The following is a 23,406-nucleotide window of genomic DNA, read 5'->3' as shown; positions in this document are numbered from 1 at the left end:
TTGGTAAGATCACTTGAGCACGTGCAGCAGTTGTGCAGCGATACAGCAGTAATCCTGCTGATGATACCTGTTACGCCCTGTGGAGAATGATGGCAGGCTTGTTTAATTATGACCTTTACCTGAAGAATAGAGGATCCTACTTTGCGGTTTATTCCCAGCAATACACAGTAACCTCTCAAAATAGATGATTACACAGTCCCTGCCTTTAGTCAGAGCAAGGGGAAGTTAAAGGATAAACCTGTGTTGTTTGTTTTTTTAACTTACAGCATCTTTGTTAATCGTCACCTCCGTGTCATTTCAGGTTGTGTTATTAAGACAGCTGTGAACATTTTTCATCTTGCATATGTTTCACTGCACAGAAAAACCCTAACCCAGTAGATGGGAGCCTTCTTGCACACTCTTAAATTCTTTACAATACCTTAAACCACAAGCAGTAGACACACGTCTGTTTTAGTGTAATTGTTAACATGGAGAAACTAAATGAGAGAAAACTTGGGCTGCTTACCTGTTTATGAATGTTTACATGTACAAAGTGTATAAATAATTATGTAGGGTTATTGAATGATTGCTATGTAAATAACAACGGGGTGTTGGCACGTGCGGCAAACTTTTTTTTCAGTACCTATTTACATTAACTGAGACATTTGAGATGGCACAGTAACTATGTCAAAAGTATGATTTTCTATCCTTTAACCCTTCCACCTGCTTCAGAGTTCTCACTTTGGAGTAGCATCATTTGTGACTATAAAGCATCATCAGTGTCCAACAACAGCAGAATGGAAATAACAACATAAAGACAAAGGGTGTTAAAAGTCATCCTTTTTTTCCTTCCTTTTTTTGTTAAACAATGTGAAAGGTATTCCAGGTAACTAACAATGCCAGAACCTGCGGTGAAAAATCCATCTGTAGAGAGATGGGGGGAGGGTAGTCACTTCTCAGAGGGAAGTTTTGTACTGGGACTCTTGTACGTTTCTCATGCGTGCACACTCAGGAGGGGGAGGGGAAAGCAAGTGATGGGAAGAAATGGGACGCATCCAGAGATTTGTAGTCAAAGCGGAGTGAGTGAACCAGCCCTGTATGTGGAGGTGGACTCCTTGTCCGGTTGAATGTGTCGGTTTGTGATTGTAGTCGTTCAGTCATGTGTAATCAACTGATGATTCATGTTAGATCGAGGTCACATGCACATCTCAGCTCTGAAATGGCTGTGTTAGTTTCTGCATGTCAGTACAGGGGAAAGGATACAATACCAGTACTTTTAGTTTCCTATTTAATACAGTTAACTCAAAAGTTGTCGGTCCTGCTGCACCTGACACATCGTGCTCAGAGGCAAGTTGAATATACAGCACTTATCTAAGCGGTCTGACGTTTTGTCAAAGGTTTATGGTATGTTTATCTAGGGAAACTATTGAGAGTACTAACTGTTCATTCATATTCTGACTCTTGTGCCAAATCATGCAAATTAGGATATAGATAAGCCTGAGAGGGAAGGCTGCCTACATTGTTTATTTAAGGCAAAGATAACTCACACAGGAAACCGGCCACTGGGCTCATGGATTTCCACTTTTCGCCAGCCTCTGCCACTGTTATACATTGAGATTAAAGACAAAATGTTAATGATCCCTTGTGGAGAAAACCTGGAGTTTAGCAGTGAAAAAACATCTTGTCTTGATTCCTGCAAATCCATTTTTAGAGTAAAATGTGCTGTGCTGTTAATGTACTAAAAGGCTGTAGTAGGAAAATGTAGTAGACACAGACAATCTACCAGGCGTTGGTGCATAGCTACTAATTTCCCACACTACACTAATGACTATAGTAATCTTGATGATAGCCATTTATTATAATCTATGCACAGTCAAAGACAAGTAGAGTTCAAATAAGGCTATGTGAATTGAGATTTTACCTGTAATTGCACTAATGGTCTACACATTACTGTCTTTAGCCAAGCAAAACACAGGCCTGTTCCTGAAAGCTCCATTTTGGAGGAAAATGAAGTTTTTGTAGACAGTGCCAGTGGCCTACACACAGACTAAACTTTCAACAAAGAGAAGAGACCCCTGTTTGGCAAAGGGCTGAAAGTTTAAATAAATAGAGCAGACAGGGTAGGCCAAGGTCGTGTCTGTGTGGCTTCATATCTAGCATGCTGGGCGCTGGAGGTTTGCAGGTCCAGCAACCCAACTGCTCTCCACACCTGTGAAAACTACAGGGCCAGATTATCAACATCAGCAAAACTGAGAGATGTGGCATCGCAGCACAAATAAGAGCCAGAATGTAACAGCGGCTATGCCAGCTAAAGCTGAACCAAAAGTGCAGACATCCAGACACCGGTGCTGTTTCTCAACAACTTGGACGGCACAGTTGCTTAGAGATGAAAGACTAGCATTATTGTATTTCTATGGCTGCCATGACTGTCTCTGCACTCTGCTGCCTTTCCATACTTGGCTCTCTCGCTTTTTGTTCTTGCATCAGTTAAATCATAAATGTGTTGTTAACAGAGCAAAGCTTGGCAGGCTGTGAATAGAAAGGTGTCATTTACACTCAAACCTCTTTGGTGCTAAGATAGCCTACAACAGGAATGTAGCATGTTGGAGTCGGTCGAGTGAAAAGTTCATCAATTGTTTTAGTGAATTAGTCATCGTCGGTTCACCGGAAACTGTTAACATCCTGACTTTAAATTTCATTTCTACCAATGAGGAAAACATGCATAAGAATAAAATGGGTGCTTTGTTTTGTTCTAGAATAAGAGTTTTGAAAGAAGTTGTCACAGCATGTATTTTCAGGGTATCAGGTGTGTACAGAGATGTTAGGGGATGTGGATGATTTGGCAAAGGCTTGAATTTAACCTGACCTGACCTTTTCCAACTATGCACTCACACTGCTATAGGAGCATGAGTTTCTGGTCAACCGTCAGCCACCCATAAATTTCTCTGGAGTTTTTCATGGAATTTGGTTCTAAATCATTCAGCCCGCTTTTTCACTGCGCAGATTATGAATAGAGAAAACATAAGACAGAATGAAGAAACATTACTTCATGAAAGTCTGTGAGACAGAAACTCTGCTGCCATGGCCACAGTCTAATGCCTGAAATGGTTACTGTCCAAATGTTGAAACAGAGAGGAAGTTTGGTGGGCTCGTGTTTTTCTTGTTTTTGTCTGGTTTCGCTGAAGTAGATTTGCTTAAATTGTCATAATATCTTATTTCCTCTCATAAAAGAAAAAAAATGATTGGAGGCAGACATCTGATTTCATACATCTAATTTCATCAATTCTCATGCTCTTCAGTTCTCTTGATGCTAGAATTTCCATTTTAATGTTGAACTTATTTTTTACATCTGAATTGTCAGTAACTTTGGAAGATGGAAGGTTTCTTAATTGTTTCAGTTTTGTCATTATATGCAGTAGCTCTTGTATGTCATGTTTTTGTGTCATTGTCAGTGTACTTCAGCACCAGAAGGTGGATAAGATAAAGATAAATGTCTCTATATAGATGCATAAATCAGCTATTATGTGTTTTAGATCCATGCAGTGTTCCTCTCCCTGTCTGTGTGCTCTTGTGGTGGCCAGCTGCAGGGATCCTGTCAGCACATCTGGCCTCTCTCGCACCATGGCCAAAGGGCTTCTGAGAACGTGTGTGTGTGTTTGTACTTTTGTCCACAAGCTCTCTTCACTAAATGGGATTGTGTGACAGATGTGTCAACATGCCAGTGCTCAGTCATGGTCACTGAAGGTTAAATCTTTGACCCGACAGCTTTTGATCCATGTAGACAAGAGGAAGGGCCACCTCAGTAATTAGCGTTGGCTCTTTATCCCAGCCAGGCCACACAAAGCTGATTTAGTTCTTGGACACTGGATTAAAACAATCTCTTGATTAGTATAGAAAATTCTAAATATATTCGTGCCAGTGTGCAGGTTTTTCTATTTTGTCTTCTTTGCTCATTTGCATTTTGGAAGCTTTTCAGTGGATTATCAACTCCCATGCCAGCCACGCAGACAAATACCATAATAGAGAGAAGGCATTTTTTCCTCATACCAGCAGATCTATTTTGGTCATGTAAGGGCACTGCCTCATTGTCTTGCCTTATTGTGCTTTTGTGACTCCCTTTGTTGAACATCAGTCATTAAATGTGACTTTGAGTGTGGTCTGTTATGCCGAGGCTGCCAGTACCTGGTCTCGGTGCTATAGAGGGGCCTGAGGCTGTGCGATGAAGGAGCTGGTTGAGTGAAAGGGTTTTCAATGAACAACAAGCACGCACTCTGCCTACTGCTCCTCGAAGGAGAAGAAGACATCAGCTGTCAGTTAAAGCCCATCTCTGTTTTTTTTTTCTGTCTCGTGTGTTTGTTTTCTTTGTTACATCTCCACCCTGCTAAGCTTTCCCTTTTCCTGAGCACAGCGGTGAAAGTGTGCGATTCCTGTTTGAGAGACGCCAACAAAACATCGCAACCAGTCTGTCCAATCATCTTGGTCGACATTCAGGAATGCTGTTTTAGGTAGCTACTTAGAGCGATCCTCATTCTTTTCACATTAGAGCTCAGGCATGACTCAATTGTCAAGGCCAAAGGGGGAGAAAACCACTGCAGACAGTGGGGAGTCAGCCTGACAGAGAAAAAGACAGACAAGCAGAGAGAAGGAAGGAAGGAGGGAGGACTGGGCAGGTTGAGCCCACCTCCATCCTGTGGTCTGGCTGTTATCCTCTTGTTGCAAGCTGAGCCAACAGAAATCAGAGAAACGATCTGAAGACGAGGGGAAGTCCATGCAAGCAAATATCATGTACAATATGAGACAAAAAGGCTTTTTATCAGAGCTTTTTGTAAGGTTTAGACAGATACTTTGATGACACATCTGGGTCACATTCGGAGGGCAGCAGCGTGGGGAAACTCACCGCCTTTTGAAAATGCTTCATCTCAGACAAGTGAGGTGTTCAAGGCCTAGTCGGTGTGTGAAATTCTTCCCACTTGTTGTGCATGCATGTGTCCCTGTGCATCTCTACGCCATACCAAATAAATCCCCGTCTCTACAGGGGAAAAGTTTCTGTGCCGTAAAAACCATTTAAGTTGTGTGTGTGGGCTCCTCAGTAAAACCTGTGTGTGGCCTATTCTTGGCATGTCTTCAGACAATGCCAGCCGTAGTTAAAGTGTGATGGAGATGCCTGGTGCCTGCCAGGAGCAGGACAGAGCAGCAACAGCCGTGTCCGATGGGGAGCTGCCGTCTCTTTGTGCCTCTTATTACAAAGCTGCTGCAGACCAGCATGGAGGATGCTGTAAATCATGTCTGCTGGCACTTAAAGGGACAAACATGTGCATAAGTGAGCACAATCACAAATCCACGCCCATACTAAATATGGAGCTAGATACCATTGTGTACACACACTTTCTGTTTCATTACATCCTATTTGTGATTGTATTTTTGTGAGTCATTTAATGACCATGACACCACAGCAGTCTTTCCCTTTGACTCCAAAAAAATGTCCTAAAGCCTTTCCTTGAAGATGTGCTTGTTTTCCCTCTGACTACAACATGTTCCTATGCATCACAAATCACAGCTGACACACATATTTGACCCCTCCTTATGCTCTTGAAGCTTGGGAGGGGAGGTCCTAAGTTTTAATTAAACTTGTAAGGGCTGTTGTGTTTGGCAAACCTATATTGGTGTTTGTGTTTCCTAAGTCCCTGCTTTCATTTTGGTTTACGACCCTGCTTTGAACTGCATCCCCACTCCCCCACAATGAAATTTCCAGACATTGTGGGACAGGAGGGTTCGTGTTCGGGTGCTTCCAAATAGGACATTTCTCCTATGTTGATGAGCATTTCATGGATTTATTTTTACAGTTTTAAATCCCAGAGTCAACAATGTTTCCTTTTTGTTTTTTGTATGGTCAGAAATTGTCACAAAAAAAAAAAAGTTACAGTGACTAGAAGCTTCATCCTTCTAACAAGATTGCTTGGATGTTTTTCTCCACTGTTTGCAGTGCAAATTTCCTGAAGGATGTAGCTGATTTGCAGTTATTCATATTGGTAAAACTCTGCTATATACACAGCTGCTCTCCATTCAAGAATCCCATCACACCTCAACAGAGTTTCTGTTATGACTACTCAGATTCTCAAAAAGCCTGTAGCTGAGTTGAAATTGACCTAATTCTGCATCTAAATAAGCCCAGAGACGCAGGCTCTGGAAATTGTATGCTAGATGTGATGAATATAGCCGGTCCTTCAGGGACAAACAAACAACTTCCTAAGCCGCTACCACTGCCACAGCCACTCCTCAGTAGCATGAACCTTCAAAGAGAGAAAACAAGCTTGAAATACTTCAGTCCCTTGTTTCTTTCCTTGGTTTACGGCTTGAAAGTAGAATGAGATCCTGTGACATGTGTAACTTTGAATTTCTCCTCTATGTGGGGGTTTTTGTTCGGTGCTTATGTTTGTTTGTATAATGTCATAAGAATAGAGGAGGAGGAGGGTTTTGGTTTGGGCTTTTCTTCTGTTTTAATTATAGAAAACTCAAATGGGCAATCCTGACAGTTCAGATCATCCATAGAATAAGATTTTAACTGAGTTTGGGGTTTTTCTATAGTATTTTACTTTTGAGTCCTGTAGTAACATTTAACAAAAAGTATCCACATCCATGCTTAATCTTTCAATTCTTTTAAAAAGTTTTTGGTAAAAACAAATCAACTTTAAAGAAAGTTTTGGTCGCCATTTTGGGAAATACACATTCACTTTCTTGCTAGGAGTGATAAGGAGATTGGTAACACTCTCAATATGTAAGGCTACAGCAAGTAGCCCGTTATCTTAGCTTAGCTTAAAGATTGGAAACAGGCTTGACTTTTTACAGATTAAACAAATGACATATAACATGTTAATTAGTGAGCTTCAGAGGTACTGGTGGGCAGATTTTGTTACCTTCTGACAGAGCTGTTACTTCCTGTGTCCAGTCTTTATGCTGAGCTAACTTAACCGGCTGCTGGCTGTAAGCTTATATTGAATGGATAGAGAGTGTAAAATCTGCCTACCAGGAATTCATAAACTCACTAATTAACATGTTACATCTAGTTTGATTAATCCATACAAAAATAATTTGTTAGTTCATTAGTGGGTTTAAGAGGTGTTGGTAGGCAAATTTTATAATAAATAAGCATATTTCCCAAAATGCTATACCAATCCTTAAAGTTTTGCTGTCTGTTCCTCAGGGTTAAAGAGCAACAGCTTGTTTTTAGATTCACCACTTTACATTGAGAGGACAATCACAAGAGGCAGAGATAACAGTTTTATCATACAGCCATAGGATCATTGCAGTAGACAAGAAAGCAATGCAGTTATCACAGTAGCTATTAACTCTGTTCACCCACATGTAAGTCCACCTATGTTATGTTGGGTTTTAACATAATTTTGAGAAATATAGGAATTTGCTGAAGTTCACTTTACACGTTGAGGGCTCAGCAAACACATTTAATCAGAAAATTTGAAAGAAATTTAATGTAACGCATGAAACTGCACAGATTAATGATATACACTAGTGCAGGGACAGATTTTTTTTAAACAGGACAGAAACAATACTGACAATGGTTGTATAAGAGAATGCAGTGGAAAATTCCCAAGCCGAGTTTAGAACCAAGCCATGAGTGAAGTGAAGGCAGAGAGTGAAGATTTGGGGTTAGAGAGAACGGGGAATATGAACGCTGGGTGGGTGTTAGTGGGTTTTTTGAGGGAGGAGTTGCTGGTTTGTGCAGAGACGGCTCGCTGTGAGACTGCTCACTGCAGTTCCTCCTTAATTACAGCTCTGCTGGAAGACAAGGCCAGGCTTGCTCTGCCTGTGTATCTGTGTGTATGTGTGTAGCTCTGGAAAACTCAAGCTAATTCACACATACGACTGCAAGCATGAGCAAAGGATTTGTGTCGTTTGAGGGAATCCTAATTTACCTCATTTTATCAAAGCGTACAGGTTGGTTTGAAAAGAGTGGTTGTCACAGATGCACACATCAGATTAAAATGTTGGATTTGTCAGAGTTTTGTTTTGATCTGTTCTGCATAGACCTGGGATACAGTTTGAAATATTCTAGTAACCTTTGGGTGTATTTCACCCTTTAATTTCCAATGGAAGTGACTTTTCAAGGATCATTTCAAAACCGCTCACTTGAATCTTCATAATCCTCTAAGCCATATAAGACTACATCTACTTCAGGTATGGCCTCAGAGACAACAGGCAGCTCTCTGGCATACATAAGTTGAGCCTTGAGAAGTGTTTGGTAGCTAGCATAACATCAACCTAGTACTGCCTCTGCAAAAGGGTTATTTTGGGAGTCCATAATTACAAAGGAGGGACTGACTTTGCTTCTTGACAGCTCACCCGCAGCAAACGCACTCACCATTGGCAAGATTGGCTGCAGAGCCACCCTGCTCACTTTAAGGTAGGCTGTGTCTTGGCTACAAAAACAGGCTGATGCTCACTGCTGATAGCTACCCTAAATTTTACTTAATAAACAAGCAACTCTATCACCCTCCCTTATTTTCAGATATAAGTAAGAAATGCCACTGATGCACATGGCAGGCCCATATGCTATAAATACTGTACATTGCAAACACACACCTACTTCATCCCCTGAAACCAATCAGATGTGCTCAGTCTTGAAGCATGTGAAACCATTTATTTTCCCCATTTGATGACCCTGGTCAGAAGTTCACACTCCCAGAGACAAAAACCATACAGAACTAAATCCACTCAACATGAAAGCCTGTGCAAATATGGCTATACGGGCTGTGTGCACGTGCACTGTATGAACTCTTTTAACTGCGTCCTTTAGCCGGTATTGACACAGTGTTTCTGTCCAAGTCAGGGTCCGTGTTTTTTATTTGTGTGTGTCTTTGTGTTTGGTCAGTGAGACATTGGATCTCTAACTTTGGGGAGACTCGGTCACATGGTATGTGCACACACATGGGCATGCACTAACATGATTACATGCGATGCTGCATGCTGGACAGCAGATCATGCCTTTAGCATTAAAAAGGCATGTTTATGTGTCACAACCCATTGAATAGATGTGTTTTTTTTCCCCTTGAAATGGCCTAATCTGGTCCAGCTGAGAGGGAGTTGACTGTTTCTTTAGGGTTGTTTACTCTTCTCATATCCCCTTGTGGCCAAGCCACACTGACGAAATCAGAAGCCATTTTGTTGTTTCTTTTTTTAAGGAAGGAAGGGGGCTGCATTTTAGAGTTATTTATCACTTTTTCCAATGGCTGTCTGAATATGAATAGAATTTAACAATTGTTCATATAATCTGGTCCTTTGCACCAGTATCAACTGTGTGTGTGTGTGTGTGTGTGTGTGTGTGTGTGTGTGTGTGTGTGTGTGTGTGTGTGTGTGTGTGTGTGCACGCTTGAGGAATTAAAGGAACAATTACAGCCGACTAAATGAATAAGTATAGCCATATATAGGTCATGAGGCTAAAACAATGACATAAGCTGTCATGCCCCTCACCAGCCTGACCATTGTTCAGCCATAACTTGCACTGGAGGGCTTCGATTGGCTAGAATAGAGACAGACGTATTTCTGATTGGCTGTCACAAATCACCAGAGCTGGCAATGAGCCTGACAGTAGCCACTGCAAACTTCAACATCAAAGTAAATCACAAAGGGGATCTCAAACATGCGTCTCATCTCTGGTTTGCGCGTGGTGTAATTGATTATTCATTTTTACTCATCATTTGATCATGTTGTGTTTTGCCCTGCCATATAGCCAATCTCTTTACTGTAAGATCAGTTGAATCATTAGAAATACTTATGATAAATACATCTGTCATTCAGGATCATACCCCCATATAAGTACCAAATGGAAATTTTGCAGGATAGTTAGATGTTAGATAAATGTCGTCTTAGAAAGGAAAGAAGAGCTTAAAGTGAATAGCTGCAATTTTATTATAAAATCACCCGTTATTGCATTCCTTTCAGTCATAGTCACATAAAGGTGCACTTGTCTGATTCACTGTCTGCCGTTGAGCCCGTTTTGGATGAGTGCAGCACTGATGCAAACATCAAACTTTCACAAATTCAGATTTTTACCTAAAGCTTTGATCTGCAGTAAAATACACCGTCTTATGAGCTCCTGAGCTGACTCACAGATGTCTGGCAGGAATAGACAGACACACCGTGAGAAGACGCTGCCCCCTTATCCCACCCACTCCTCCCACCCCTTCTCCAAACATGTGGGCCACGAGTTGGTGGTTGAATCAGGCCAACTCAGCAGTTCAGGATGGGAGAGGAAGGAAAAGAATGGAGGAGGGGAAGAATGAGCCCTGACTCTTGTCCTGATATGAATTGTGTCCTAGAGACCCGTTGAAACAATAGACACTGACAGCTCATGTGGAAATGCCACCACAGACAGTTTTGATGTGTGTGTGTGTGTGTACAAAAGAGAGAGAGATAAAGAAAGAGAGATAGAGTTGTGGTTTGAGTGCAGAGACTAGATGAGGAAAGCCGCAAATGGAGGCAGTGGAGCAGAGCAGGAAGAACCAAGGATATGTGTCACCACACACACACAGGAAGTGTTCTGTTCTGCTCTGTGGTTGTGTAAGAAAGGGTGTTGGTGTTTCAGGTGCACGGGAGGATGAGCACCGGGCCTGTCCGAGCTTGCAAAGGATTTACCCAATCACGTTCAAGGAATGAGGGGCCCTCACCTGGAAGCCAGGAAGGGGCTTTTTCATTGACCCTTGTTCATGAGTGAATAGGGGTCAGTGAGGGTGCTCACTCTAATTGCACTCATACAAGTACAAAGCTCATGCTGAATCCTGTTCAAAGGATTAAGAATTGTAATATGAATCACTGACAAAAGTTCAAACTATCGTTGATTTGTAACAAAACAAATCACACTTGACTGCTTCTCAGTAGATAAGGTGTGTGTGACTTTATTCACCCCCCCCCCCCCCCTGCTTCTGTATTTGTCTGCTTGGATAAAAAAAGATAAAAAAAAATTATCTCATTCATCTTTGGAGACAACATTTTCTCTGGTCGCTTATAAATCGAGTTGTAATGTGGTGGGTTGTTTTTCTTGCCTACATTGTGAATGAAATGAACGTCTCCAGAGGCAATTTCATAATAACAAAGGATCGCTTTTCCCGTGGGTTGATGTAAGACTCTCTCAGCAAGACGTCTTCCGTGAGACAATTGGTGACAGTCTTGCTTTCTGTTCTCCCGTAAGCCCGGCAGTTTACCGCAAAAGAAATAGAAATTGGCTCCCATGGAGTATGGCAGATTGTCACTCTTTTCACCTGTTTACAGAGGGAAATTTCTCAACTTTCAAATCTTCCTTTGTCCTTGATTGTCTCATTTCCCTTACCTGTCTGTTTGAATGTCACATCCTCCAGCATTTCTCGGCTTGTTTACAGTATGTATGTGTCTGTGTGAGTCAGTGAGAGAGACATAATCCTCCTAGTCTGCTTGTTGCTTATCACTTGCAGCCGATAAAAGATTAGAAAGTGACTCTGGCACAGATCAGCGCCAAAAGGTTCATGAGGACAAAGGTGGAGGTTATAAATAAGGGTAGCAGCAAATACATGCAAACCAGGAGGCCCATACAGAGTTATGTCTCCTTTTAAAGTTTATTAGTAATGTATAATATAACTATTTATATGTGCCAGTTCCTATATCTAGCTTCTGAGACGTTCTCATGTGAGACAGCTAAATACACAGACTGATATATGTTGTTGTCAGTGGTTTAGCTCAATTTAGTTGGTTTATACCGTATAGTATATTTGAGTTCACCCACCCTCCGCAGAAACCACTGCATTCTCTTTACATGTGGGTTTACTATTCTTAGCTCTCCTTGCCAGTATGGCCACTTTTTTTTATGGCAATTCACTAAACCTGTTTGCCACTGTTTTAAATAACACAAATAATTTCAACACATCTACAACCCTGGATGAGTTTAGCCATTTTCTTAACTGTAAAACTATCTCAACAAGCTATTACAAATGAACCATATTCCCTTTTTCCCCACTCCTGAAGTGAGCCCACATGAATAATATTCACATAGGACTCGTAAACATTGTTCTCTTCAGATGTGAAGCAAATACAATTGAGAGCAAATCTTTTCAGCCTGGGGCTCATTAAACATTATTTGGTGGTCGAAGAGACTGGAAGCTGCTACGCTTGTGGATTTGTGAGTGTCTGAAAGGAATTGAGAATTTATAATAAATCTGAAAATTAAGTTGATTAATTATTTGATAGGAAATGAATTGGAAACTATTGTGATAATCAAGTCCTTTTTCAAGCAAAAATATTGCTTCTCAATTTTGAGGATTGTGATAGTAAATCAATCATTTTGGGGCATTTGGGTGATTATTTAGTTATTTGACAACATCAACTTGAGCTTTAGAGAAGTTTAACATGCATTTTTCACTATTTTCTAACATTTTATAGCAGGTTTTATAGCATTTTATATTTATCAATTGAGAAAATCCTCAGATCAGTCGATAAATTAAAATAATTGTCACAATAGTTGTAGCCCTACTTTATACAGCAGTCTCTATTATGTTGAGTCATAAAAAGTGGCACAATGTAATTTCTGAAAGAAGAAACAGCACATTAAGTCTTTTACTTTGTCAAAGTTGAACTCGTAAGAAATAAAACTCATCCTTGCTCAATCAAATACCCTCAGAGGTCTTGCTGCTACAGCCTTATATGGTCTGGTATGACGAGTAGCTTATGATGACTAATGCTAGCTTTCAATAAATATTGCTATGTAACAAATATTATTGCATTAATAAGCTGACTGTATGATTCTTCTTTTTGCGTGCTATCGTTACTCTACATTTTAGCATTTTCTGTTATCCTGTAATTGCTGCTTGTGACCACAGCCACAGTTGAATATCAGAAAAAAAATACCATATGTTTCCTCATAGTTGTAGGGCATTCAAAGTCATTCTGTTGTCAATGTTTTCCTTAAGTCTGTCTCATTTAAATCTTTCTTCTCTCTTACACACACCCACTTAATCACTCACATGGACTCTCACACAAACAGAAGGCCAGACAGGTGGTAAAGACTCAAGTCCAAGTCTGCTGCTGTGACTTGTAACACCAGAATCTATTTCCCATGATCCCATCTTTGCCAAGAAAACAAAAAAAGCCCATTGAATATATTATTTGTCATATAGTTACAGGACTTGAGTGTGTTTTTAATGTTTACACTTGAGTCAGAATCTTATTTTTTCTATTTGAAATAAAAACCTGTCCACTGCTTATGGCTTAATAAATCTTTTGCTAAGTAAAGAGTCCAAGATTTCCATTAACTTTATATTCTACATTGACATTTTATTTATATCTTCAAATGGGTAGCAAGCAGTGAAGGCAAGCTTGGTACCTGTGGGCCAGATGGCAGTGAAGCCTTTGTGGAGCTTAAATCAACAGCATGTGTTTTCTGAGTTGGAAACATGCATATGATCAGCAGAGAGGCCGCTGGATTAAAACCAGAAGCAGTAGTTAGTTATTTTCGAGAGAAAGAAAGAGGGAGGAAGGTTAGGTTAGGTTTTTTTTTTTCTGAAGAGGGGAGCACTTGATGGAGTGGAGAATGTTCCTATTGAAAGTTTGGAGGAATGCGAGATCTGTCTACTCCGTCGCTCTCCTCTTCCTCCGTCTTTGATGTTTCACCCTCCCCTCCTCTGCTGTGTGTCAGCTCCCCCACACACAAACACAGGTTAATCTCCTTATGTATGCACGTGCACTCTCCTACTTCCCTTCTCTTTAAATACCCTTCTCTTGGTCTTAAACTCTGTTACCCTTGTGATTCGGCCCCGACATCTGCATGTGTGTGTGAATAAAGTTGCTGGTGGTGTGTGGGGTCGGGTGTGTGTGATACCTGCAGCGAATCTTAAACCTGCGACTCCTTCCCCTTCCTACCCCACCATGCAGACCGAGCCAGAACGGAGCAGACAAGGCAGCTCCATTTAACTTGTCCCAGATGTGCAGCCCGGCCCCTGTATGCTGCAGTAACTGCTAGTGAAATGAGTGCAGGGAGTAAAAGAATGGAGGGGGTGCATTAACTTGTAAGCAGCAGTTTAATGTTGTATCTGGTCAAAGCAAAGCTATTTTACTCACTTTTGACTTATTGACTACTATAACAATACATCTTACTTTTTGTCTTAAAGACTATAGCAATATATTTTATTTGGTAAACTGATCATATGATTTGTAAATTAAATCTTCATTTCTTAAGTATCTACTAACTATAGTTGTCAGATAAATGAAGTGGAGTTAAAAGTACACTACTTCCCTCTGAAATACAGTGAAGTAGAAGAATAAGTAGCAGTGCAATTACCTCAAAATTGCACTGAAGCACAGTAATTGAGTAAATGTATTTACTTTCCACCACTGCCTGTACCTTCATTCCTTTCCATGCAGCCGGCATAACACAACGAGATCACAGAAACTTCCAGTAAGTTCCTACCCAAACCTTCAGCGCAGCTGTCGATTATAACCATGTACGTTTATCGAGCTTCTCCAAATTTCCACCCGGGCCCTGCCTCAACCACCCCTGCAAGAATGTGAAATATGTTTGCATGTTTAAAAAAAAAAAAAAGGTTCTTCTTTATTCTGTCTGGTTTCTTTTTCCATGTTAGTGTTAGCTGAATGTGTTGGCAGCAGCCCCTAAACACAGAGACCGTCTCCGATGGGGAAGAGAAGAGACGTCCAAGAATACTGATTGTTTTGGGTCATTCCTTACATTTATATGTGTACCTCTCAGGAGTGGGTGGTCCATTAAGGGCACTGGGGTGTCGCCTCTCCTGCAATTCCAATTGTGAAATACTTATTTTAATGAATGATTGTTTTTATTATTGTTGTTTGTGTGTGTGTAAATTTCAGTTGTCATATAAATCATACATAATTACAGAAACGTGCAATGACTAATGAAAAAGTGCTGCCTACAGTCTTTGTCTGTATGCTGAAGGGCGTATCTTCTCCACCCGAGGGCGGTATGTGTGTAATATGTTTGGCTTTTCCTGGTTGCCACTGATTGGTTGACGCTGCACGCCGAACGTAACTGAATCTGGTGTGGAAATTTTTACACCTGAGAAATGTTGCCAGATTGGGCGATTTTTTTCGTCCAATTGGTGCTCCCTTATTAGATAACATTTACTCCCTGAAGGCAGACAAATTGTATATTGATCGTTGTGGTACTGTGGTGATAATTGTGAAGTGAAAGGAGTTGCTAAGTGGCCACCAAAAGGTACTTTTTTAAACTTTTAGAAACCAGCAGCTGGCTTCCTGACAGGGCCATAGAGAAAAGTCACACCACGCCACTACCTCCCATTTGAAGGGGCTCCACATGATCTGGCAACTAAAAGCTGCTGCATGTGGCTTTAGAAGAGAAACGCCTGTTGTAGTACTTGCCTCAGTTCTGTTACATGGGAGAGAAAAGTGCTATTCAGCTCATTTTATTCTATTTGGATGTGTTGTTTGAAACTGCTGGAGAGTCATGAAAACCAGCTATTTCTGACCCCACGCTATGAGGAGAAAGCAATACAAAGCACTCTGCATTTCATTAAATCATGTCTTTTCTAATGCAAACAGGGTAAAAAAAAAATTCAAATGTGGGAAAAGGAAGAATGTTTCAGTGGACACAGAATGCTTACTGTACAGCATTGTCCTGAACTGCTTTGTTTCGTCCTGCATGGCTCTGCTCTGTCATGTGCCGTTTCATCCAGTTCTACTTTATGCCATATTCCTGGTGGTTTTAAAAGTAAGGATCTTCCAGCTGTGTGCGTGTGTGTGTGTGTGTGTGTGTCTGCTCTGTGGGGCCCAGGAATGAAGCCCACTGCCACAGCATCCAGTGACCTAATGCAAAAGGCAGCAGGGTCTAGCACTATTCACTATTCTCTCTATGTGCCTTGTCTCTCCCCCTCTCCAGTGATTATGGTCTCTCCTGTCACTAAGCACTTTGTCACGCTTGGCCGAAAACCATGATGGGGGCTGGGGGGGGGGGGGGTTGTTGGGGTGCAGGAATGTCACTTGCATAGATGGACTGTAGCTGGATATGCTGTAGACAGAGCAACAGGGTGTAGGTCATAGGCTGTAGTTTGAGCATACATATCTGTATGGTAAATGTGAAGCTACAGCTAACAGCCAGTTAGCTTGGCTCAACATAAAGACTGGAAATGGGGAAACCACTAGTCTGGCTCTGTCCAAAGGTAACAAATCCACCTACCAACACCTCTAAAGCTCACCAATTATGTTATATCTTGTTTGTTAAATCCACACAAAAACCAAAGTATGGGCAGACCTTTGGACAGAGTGAGGCTAGCTGTCTCCTCCTGTTTCCACTCTGTTAACCGAAGCTAACCAGCTGCTGGCACTATATAGCGAGACAAAATCATGACGTCCTGAGGTTTATACTTTCTTTATTCTAGGACAAATTAGCATCCATTACAGCACTTGCTTTTAGACGTTGAAATCTTTCTGATTTTGACAAAGTTAAAAAAATAAACAAAAACTAAAGCTCCCATGAAAACTATAACTTGGTTTCATCCATTTCTATAGTATTTTCTTATGCCTAAAGTCAATTTTCCAACTCTTAAGCTGTAATCTCTACTGTCTAAAAACTTCTTTCTGTCCTGCTGTTATAACAAGCATGTCTGAATTAAGTGCGGCCCCCTGTCTTGCTAATGCCTCTTTTTTCAAGCCTTGGTGTTTAACTGCAATGGTCTAAGGATTATTGGAAATAGGGTTAGTTAAAAGGAGCAATAACAACAATATTGAATAAACAGCAATATTAAACTAGGTTTTCCTACTTGTGGAACAGAATTTGAAAGTTTCGGTTTCACTTTGGCTCTCTATCGTACGGACATGAGAGTGCACATCGATCTTGTCATCTAACTGTTTGGCAAGAAAGTAAATAAGTGTATTTCTCAAAATGTCAAACTACTCCTTTTTTAAGTCAGAGGAATTCAAAACAAATTTAGATACATGGTTTTCACAGGACAGAAATCATGTATCGAAGCAAAGACTAGATGTTAAATCTAGCATGTAGCATTTAATTAGAATTTCATATATGCTTAACAAGTCTCAATTACCCAACTGTAAGTAGTATTCCTCGCATGGTCTGGCATTACCTCGGTAGCTGGCCATATTGCTTCTGTGAAGCCGTCTGAAAGGACTGTGTGTTTGTAAATTCCTCACCAAGGCTGCTATGTCTGGGTCATGTCACTGGGTAAAAATATCATTACCAGGGGGTCACAGCCCCGAGGGGCCACCACTAAAGCTGTTAGCAGGGTGTTGATGTTGTCGCCTCTACCCCAAGCCTCACACGCACATAATAACAAGGCTTTCCACTGATAAAGTTATGTTTTTAAAATCAGTAATGATTAAATGTTAAAAGTCTAATTGGCACTTTTCAAGACATTGTGGTCACCGTTGTGCTTTTACAGTATGTTATTAATACATGTTTTCTCACAGCGGCTTTGACAGTGACTCAACCAATCAGAGCTGAGAATTGGTGCTTTTTTTTATATAAAGATGAATCCAGTATGTATCCCCTTTTTACTGGCTACCAAGCACAAAGATTTCCATTCATACAGATTAACATGTTCATGTGTGACACGCAGCCACTGTGCATAAACACATGCTAGTATTGTACACACAGCACAAACAAGAAAAAAATACCAATTCTGGCTCTGGTTACGCAAACAACTAGTGTTTTCATCTCTTGTCCTTGTGATGTTCTCTTTGCCAACACAGGTACAACAAAAATACTTAATGTAGTGTGCCAACTTTCACAACGCTTTGTGTGAAATATCACACATGAGGCCGGCCCCCATACACTTCTTCAAACATAATTAGTCTGAACTTCTGTTTAGTGATTGGTGCCGCTCGGGGAACCAAAAGCATTTCAGTCATGTTGTGGCTACAGTGTTGCATATTCACTGATGTAAAGCCAAGAGCTTGTGTTTGTGTTTGTTTGTAACAGTTTACTTTTTCACGTTACTGCTCATGCTGGTGCAGGCACACACTGGTGTATTACTGTCATTACATCACACATAAAATTACCAAAGCATAAAAAGAATTTCAAATACTGTGTCCAAATAGAAGTGTTTTTTGTTTTGGTTCATTTCCATCGTATTTTCTGTCTCCGTTTACAGTTGTTGAGTCAGAAGTGAACGTATGAAGACCTGCCAGGAACAAGTGTGCACAGAGGCCCCTAATGGTTGATCATAAAACTCTTTAGATTCCTGTCTTTTATGGGAGATGGTGGAAAAGCAGTAGGGCTTTAAATGACCTTCTTTTCACAGCTTTGGTTAACTAGAGGTGGGCTTCAGTGGAACAAAGACTATTTTTCCTCTTTTTCCTTTGCTTTGCAAGTATGAGAACAGCGTGGGGCATTCAATAACAAGCTCACTTCTACTGGGTCTGTTTCTTTTCTCTTCCCAAGTGCATGCAGGAAGAATCTTAAGTTTGTCAGGTTCTCAGTTTTCATTAAAGTTAATATTGAGTAAGGCTGTTAAAAAGATTGGCAATATGCCAGTGATCAACATTACTTGGCAAGCTTAAACTAGCCAGTTGCTTTGGGTCAAAGCAGCCCTCGCCTGTCTCAAGAAGTTATGCAGGTCTTCAGTCTGTCCAGAGATATCCCCAACTACATTTATCCCCACATTCCTCGAGTCTCATGCGCGCACACACACACACACACACACACACAGGCAGACATGCACACATCAACAGAGAACAGAATGTAGAAGTCGTCCTGAAGCCATCTTTTCACCTCTGACCTCTTTCCCCTGACCTTGTGTGGGGTTGTGGATTGGAGCCACATTAGGTGGCATTTTCTGGCATCATGGGGTTTTTTGCCTCAGGTCAGCTTGAGCATTCCTAATTTTATGTCAGTATTGCAGGGCAGTCTAGTCAGTGAATTTAGATTTACAATGCTGGAAAACTTGGCAAAGTTTAATTTCCTACTGTCAGTTTCTGACCTTATTTCTTTATCCACCAAACTGTGTCACGGCTCTCGTATTACCCTCACTGATACTCTTTACCACAGATGTTTAATGTTATTTAAGTGAATAAATGTTTTTCCACCCTTGTCAGCATTTAGCCTAGCTATTAGCTGGATTTCTTGGAGAATTTCCCTGACTTTAAGTATAGAACAAACTGAAGATTTGATTAAATGCAAAAAGCTAGTGTGTGCATGCCTTCTCTGTGCACAGTGTGTTCCTAGATTGTGTATCACCTAAATTGTCATTTTATGTTCCACACCCTGATAGTAAAATTACATTTGATAATACTTAACATTGTGGAAATATTGACTAATGGCTAATTGAAACACAAAACTATTCTAATAGGCTTTAGTTATTAGGTGCTGTCAAGCTTGCAGATGCCTGGCAATGACCCGATAGTCTTTGATCAACGGGTTCACTTTAGTTTACCCATCATGCTTCAGTGTAGTGGGGATTAGGTTTGTCAGGAGTTGTTACGATAACCTTTGAGTGATCAGCTGGAACGTGCGCACTTAGTCCAGCTTCGCGCCAGGATCCCTGTGTGTGTGTGACTCCCACACTTGGCAGGACTGAGTTAGGACTAGAAAGCTGTGACACCTGATAGTTCATCCCCACTTAACTTCTTTAAAGTAATCAGTGACCTTTATGAGATTGAATTGGCCAAGGAAAGTCTTTTGTGATCTGCAGTTTTCTTCTGTCATTGTAGATCCAATTTGGTTTAAAACTCTAGTTTTAAAAGATGCACATGTACATCTTTTTTTCTAGTTTTTTAATCTGCCAGGCCTATGAATTCGCTACAGTAGCAGAGAAATATTATTTTTACTTTGAAAAACCCTTTTCACTTTGACAAATGCAGTGGTCCAGAATGTAATACCCCGGCCCTCAGACAGACAGATAGACAGGGTGCTGCTGCCACAGTCTGGCTCTGTGACTAGACATCTTAATTTGTCTGGCATCTCCAGACTGTGTGATCCCATAATGCTCCAGGGGTTTTATTTATAAGAGGAATACAGCTTCAGCCTTGCTTGTTATGGAAAGCATTAGCACTTAATAGTAGTAACTAACAATTACTATTATCATCAATTAATAGATCATTTGTTTTGTCTATAAATGTTGGAAAACAGTGAAATCTTAAGTGATTTTAAAGATTGCTTGTTTTGTCCAACCACTTTACAATAAAACTTTGCTTTCCATATTCTGTAAAACTTACAGCAAGGAACTTTTGCCCATGGTCTTAAATGAAAACAACATTCAAGATGTCCAATGTTTCAATAAAATCTTAAAATATTTAAAATATTCAATGCTCAATTATCAAATTAAATTGCAATATGAGGCATATCTTCCTGTTTTAAACACGGTAGGGAATGAAACAACAGCCTGTGTCCACATCATCAAAACTTGATGATAACTTATAAACATGAACACGTCTTGTCCTGCAGCTTAGTTTGTTGAACGAGCCACCAAACAAACATTCACCAGGGAAAAGTGCACCACTAACGTCAGTTAGCAGTTAGATAGCCAATTAGCTGCTCAGCTGCAGCACATTAAACAGCATGTAAACATATCTGCAAATGTAACTTCGGACCCGTTAGATGCTGGTTTGGTCGTTGCTCTTCAAAATCCCTGTTAGTGACACACTGTCTGTCCATGACTTTTACTTACAGCAGTTTATTTATTTTGTCTTAAATGAGACATTAAATTTTGCAATTACTCCGTGTTTCACATGTGTGTCGAACCATGGGGGGCGATCCGTACGGATCAACTGCGTTCTGTTACACCACTAGTAAACAGCCATACTTACAAAGTCAGTACCTGTGTGACTGAGAGTATATTGGTTGGTATACACTGGGCTTGTGCTAGGTTTCTTCTCGCTACGTTTCAATATGAAGTCTCTGGTATTGCTTGTTAAAAGAGAAAGAAAAGGGAAATATGTTATCAATTTTTGGTTTTTAGTCACATTGCTGAGCAATAGAGGACATCGTTGAGGCAGAATTTACACATCGACCCTTTAAATGAAGCACTCTTCCCGATGGATTGTTACCAGTGTAATCAACACAAGGTGTACCAAACCCATATTTAACCCCTGCTCGGCTTAACTAAAATCTCTCCTCTTCAACTACCACCTGAGGATATATAAAAGTACACTCTATGTCTTTGTATTTGTAAGTTTCTTCAAACAAATTACACCAGCGTGGGCTTCTTATGGGATTATGCAGAACAGCTGCGAGACATTACACAGAGAAAGTATAATTACAGTTGTACACATAAGATTTGTGACTGAAAGATCATCTGTTCTACCAGTTTCATCGGTGATGTGGTGTGCTGTGTTGTGTGGCATTGGTTTCAGACTGAGGTGAGGGTGTGGAAGGAGGGTGTTGCAGCACAGACCTGTAACGAGACTCTGCAGCAATTCTCTCCAATATGGTTCCTATCATGGAGACTTGCACTTGTGGCAGAAATTCCAGCCCTGTAGCAAATCCCCTTGTCTGGATTCAATCAAAACAGCTTCTGCCACGACATGCAGAGAAAATTAAGTATATCATGCTAAGAACACCATGCCCCTTAGTTTGATGATACTCAGAAGGTCTCGCAAAAATGGCGTTGTTAAAAAAATATATGATTTTAAAACAGCAAAAGTTAATAGGAGGCATTTCCCAGGCCCTTTCTTTATCAGGTTGTTTTGGCACTGCAGTTTGGCTTGAGCCCGTGAGCACTTGATTGCATCATTTAATGCTGTGCCAAGAGACGTCAAACTGCCATTTCACCAACACTCATTTATCATTCTTATTTTTTGTCATGTTCTTTATTTTCCCCCAATTTTATTCATTGCCATTTCCCTGTTTGCACTGTGGTCGGTGTCACTGCTGACCCTCACAAACTGCTTCTTTTCACCTGACAGCGAAGACATTAAAATTTCACTCTCTGTCCCCAGACTCTCTATACCCCATTTCATTTCTGAAACTGTAGTATAACATGGCATTGCTTAGTCAACATTCTGCAAAGGGAGCAAGAGAGAGCCACTGGAGGAAGAAGAAGACGTATAGTAATGATGACTCAGCATTGCATAGGGAGTTGTATGGCAGAGGTCCACTCTTCTCTGAGGCTGGAGGGATGACTAGCCAGCTGGCTCTCCTCTCAGACTCCCTATTTGTTTCAATGTTCTCTCGTTCCACAGTATACTTTGAAGACAGGGCCAAAAATTACAGTGTGCACACCCACAGATGCACCCCCCCTCCCTCTCCCCCCACAATTTCATAAAGCAGGTGTCCCAAACAGTGGGGCAAAGATGACTCATTGTTGTTGCCATGGAAGTGCAGGAGCTGATGCTCCTGCCTAGGGACCTTCACTTCCTGTCACATCATGCTTTGCTGTGTCCAGATTTCCTGCCTGAGAAGGGAAGATTAGAGAGCTATCAAGTTATTTTTTTCATTTTGGATGATATTAACTTTCTCTCTATTACATGCCGTCTCTCTCAAAAACACACGTCAATGCATTTTAGGCCTTTTTCATAAGTGTGACTCAGAGCCTCAGTCTTTCCTTCTTTATTTTATCTAAGAGAGTGCATTAGTATGTTTGGCAGCAGCTATGTTGTGCTGAAGAAGTCACTCTCTAGTTGCGAGGATGATCTAATCCTCCATGAAAGTTTTCATTGTTTCATTGATTACTCTAAATCTCTGGTTGTAAACATCATGCTTTAACCAAGATTACAAAACAAATCTTCCCTAAGAGCTTATTTTTTCCACATTATCTTTTATTCCTTTGAGGTCACATAATCTGTAGTGGAGCACTGGCTTTTAATCCTTGCATAACTGTATAATACCAAAAAGCACAATCAGGCTATTTTTATATTTATTGAGTTTTGTGTTTGTACATGCATGTGCCTGTGTATCTGTGTGCAGAAAAGTATACTAGGAATCCCTACAGCTGCTGCCTGGTAGCAGAAGGGTGGGTCACCTCTGTCAGCACAGGCAGGAAAGCTCTGCACACTCAGCATTTTATCAGAACATGCACTCACAGCTTCTCAGTAGTAGCAGTATGTGAATCCAGTTGACATATTCACATGTCATTTATCACATTTAGGTTGGGCTCATTTTTCTAAAAATGTTGTTTATTGTAGATTAAAGCAGGAAGCACTCAGGCCTGTTTTATGGCTTCAGTAATAAGAACTGTGTTAATGTCACATATGGAATGAAATCCATTTAAATGATTGCAGGTCTCTCACAGTAAGACTCTTCTCAATCACATCTGTGCGTCATTTAAATAAAGGTTCTTGAGTTTATAAGGCAGGTGGTTTGATTTAAAGGTGTAGGCAAACACTGGAATGTTCATGCACAGTTTTTGTTGTTCCATAATGGAAACTTTTTCTGTTGTCAGTTTAAATTGTGAGATCTTAGGACTTAACATCTAATTTTTCTTCTTCTTTCTGTTTCTCTGTTTCCTT

The 23,406-nt window shown here is 40.6% G+C and overlaps 1 protein-coding gene across 1 annotated transcript in view; it reads left to right on the top strand.

The window, feature by feature from the left end:
* Positions 1-23,406, top strand: part of pard6gb (par-6 family cell polarity regulator gamma b) — a 34,062-nt gene that overhangs the window by 9,003 nt on the left and 1,653 nt on the right. The window lies entirely within an intron of this gene.

This window comes from Thunnus thynnus, chromosome 15 (genome assembly GCF_963924715.1).
Source record: "Thunnus thynnus chromosome 15, fThuThy2.1, whole genome shotgun sequence".
Lineage (NCBI taxonomy): Eukaryota > Metazoa > Chordata > Actinopteri > Scombriformes > Scombridae > Thunnus > Thunnus thynnus.
This window is presented reverse-complemented; position numbering and strand designations above follow the sequence as displayed.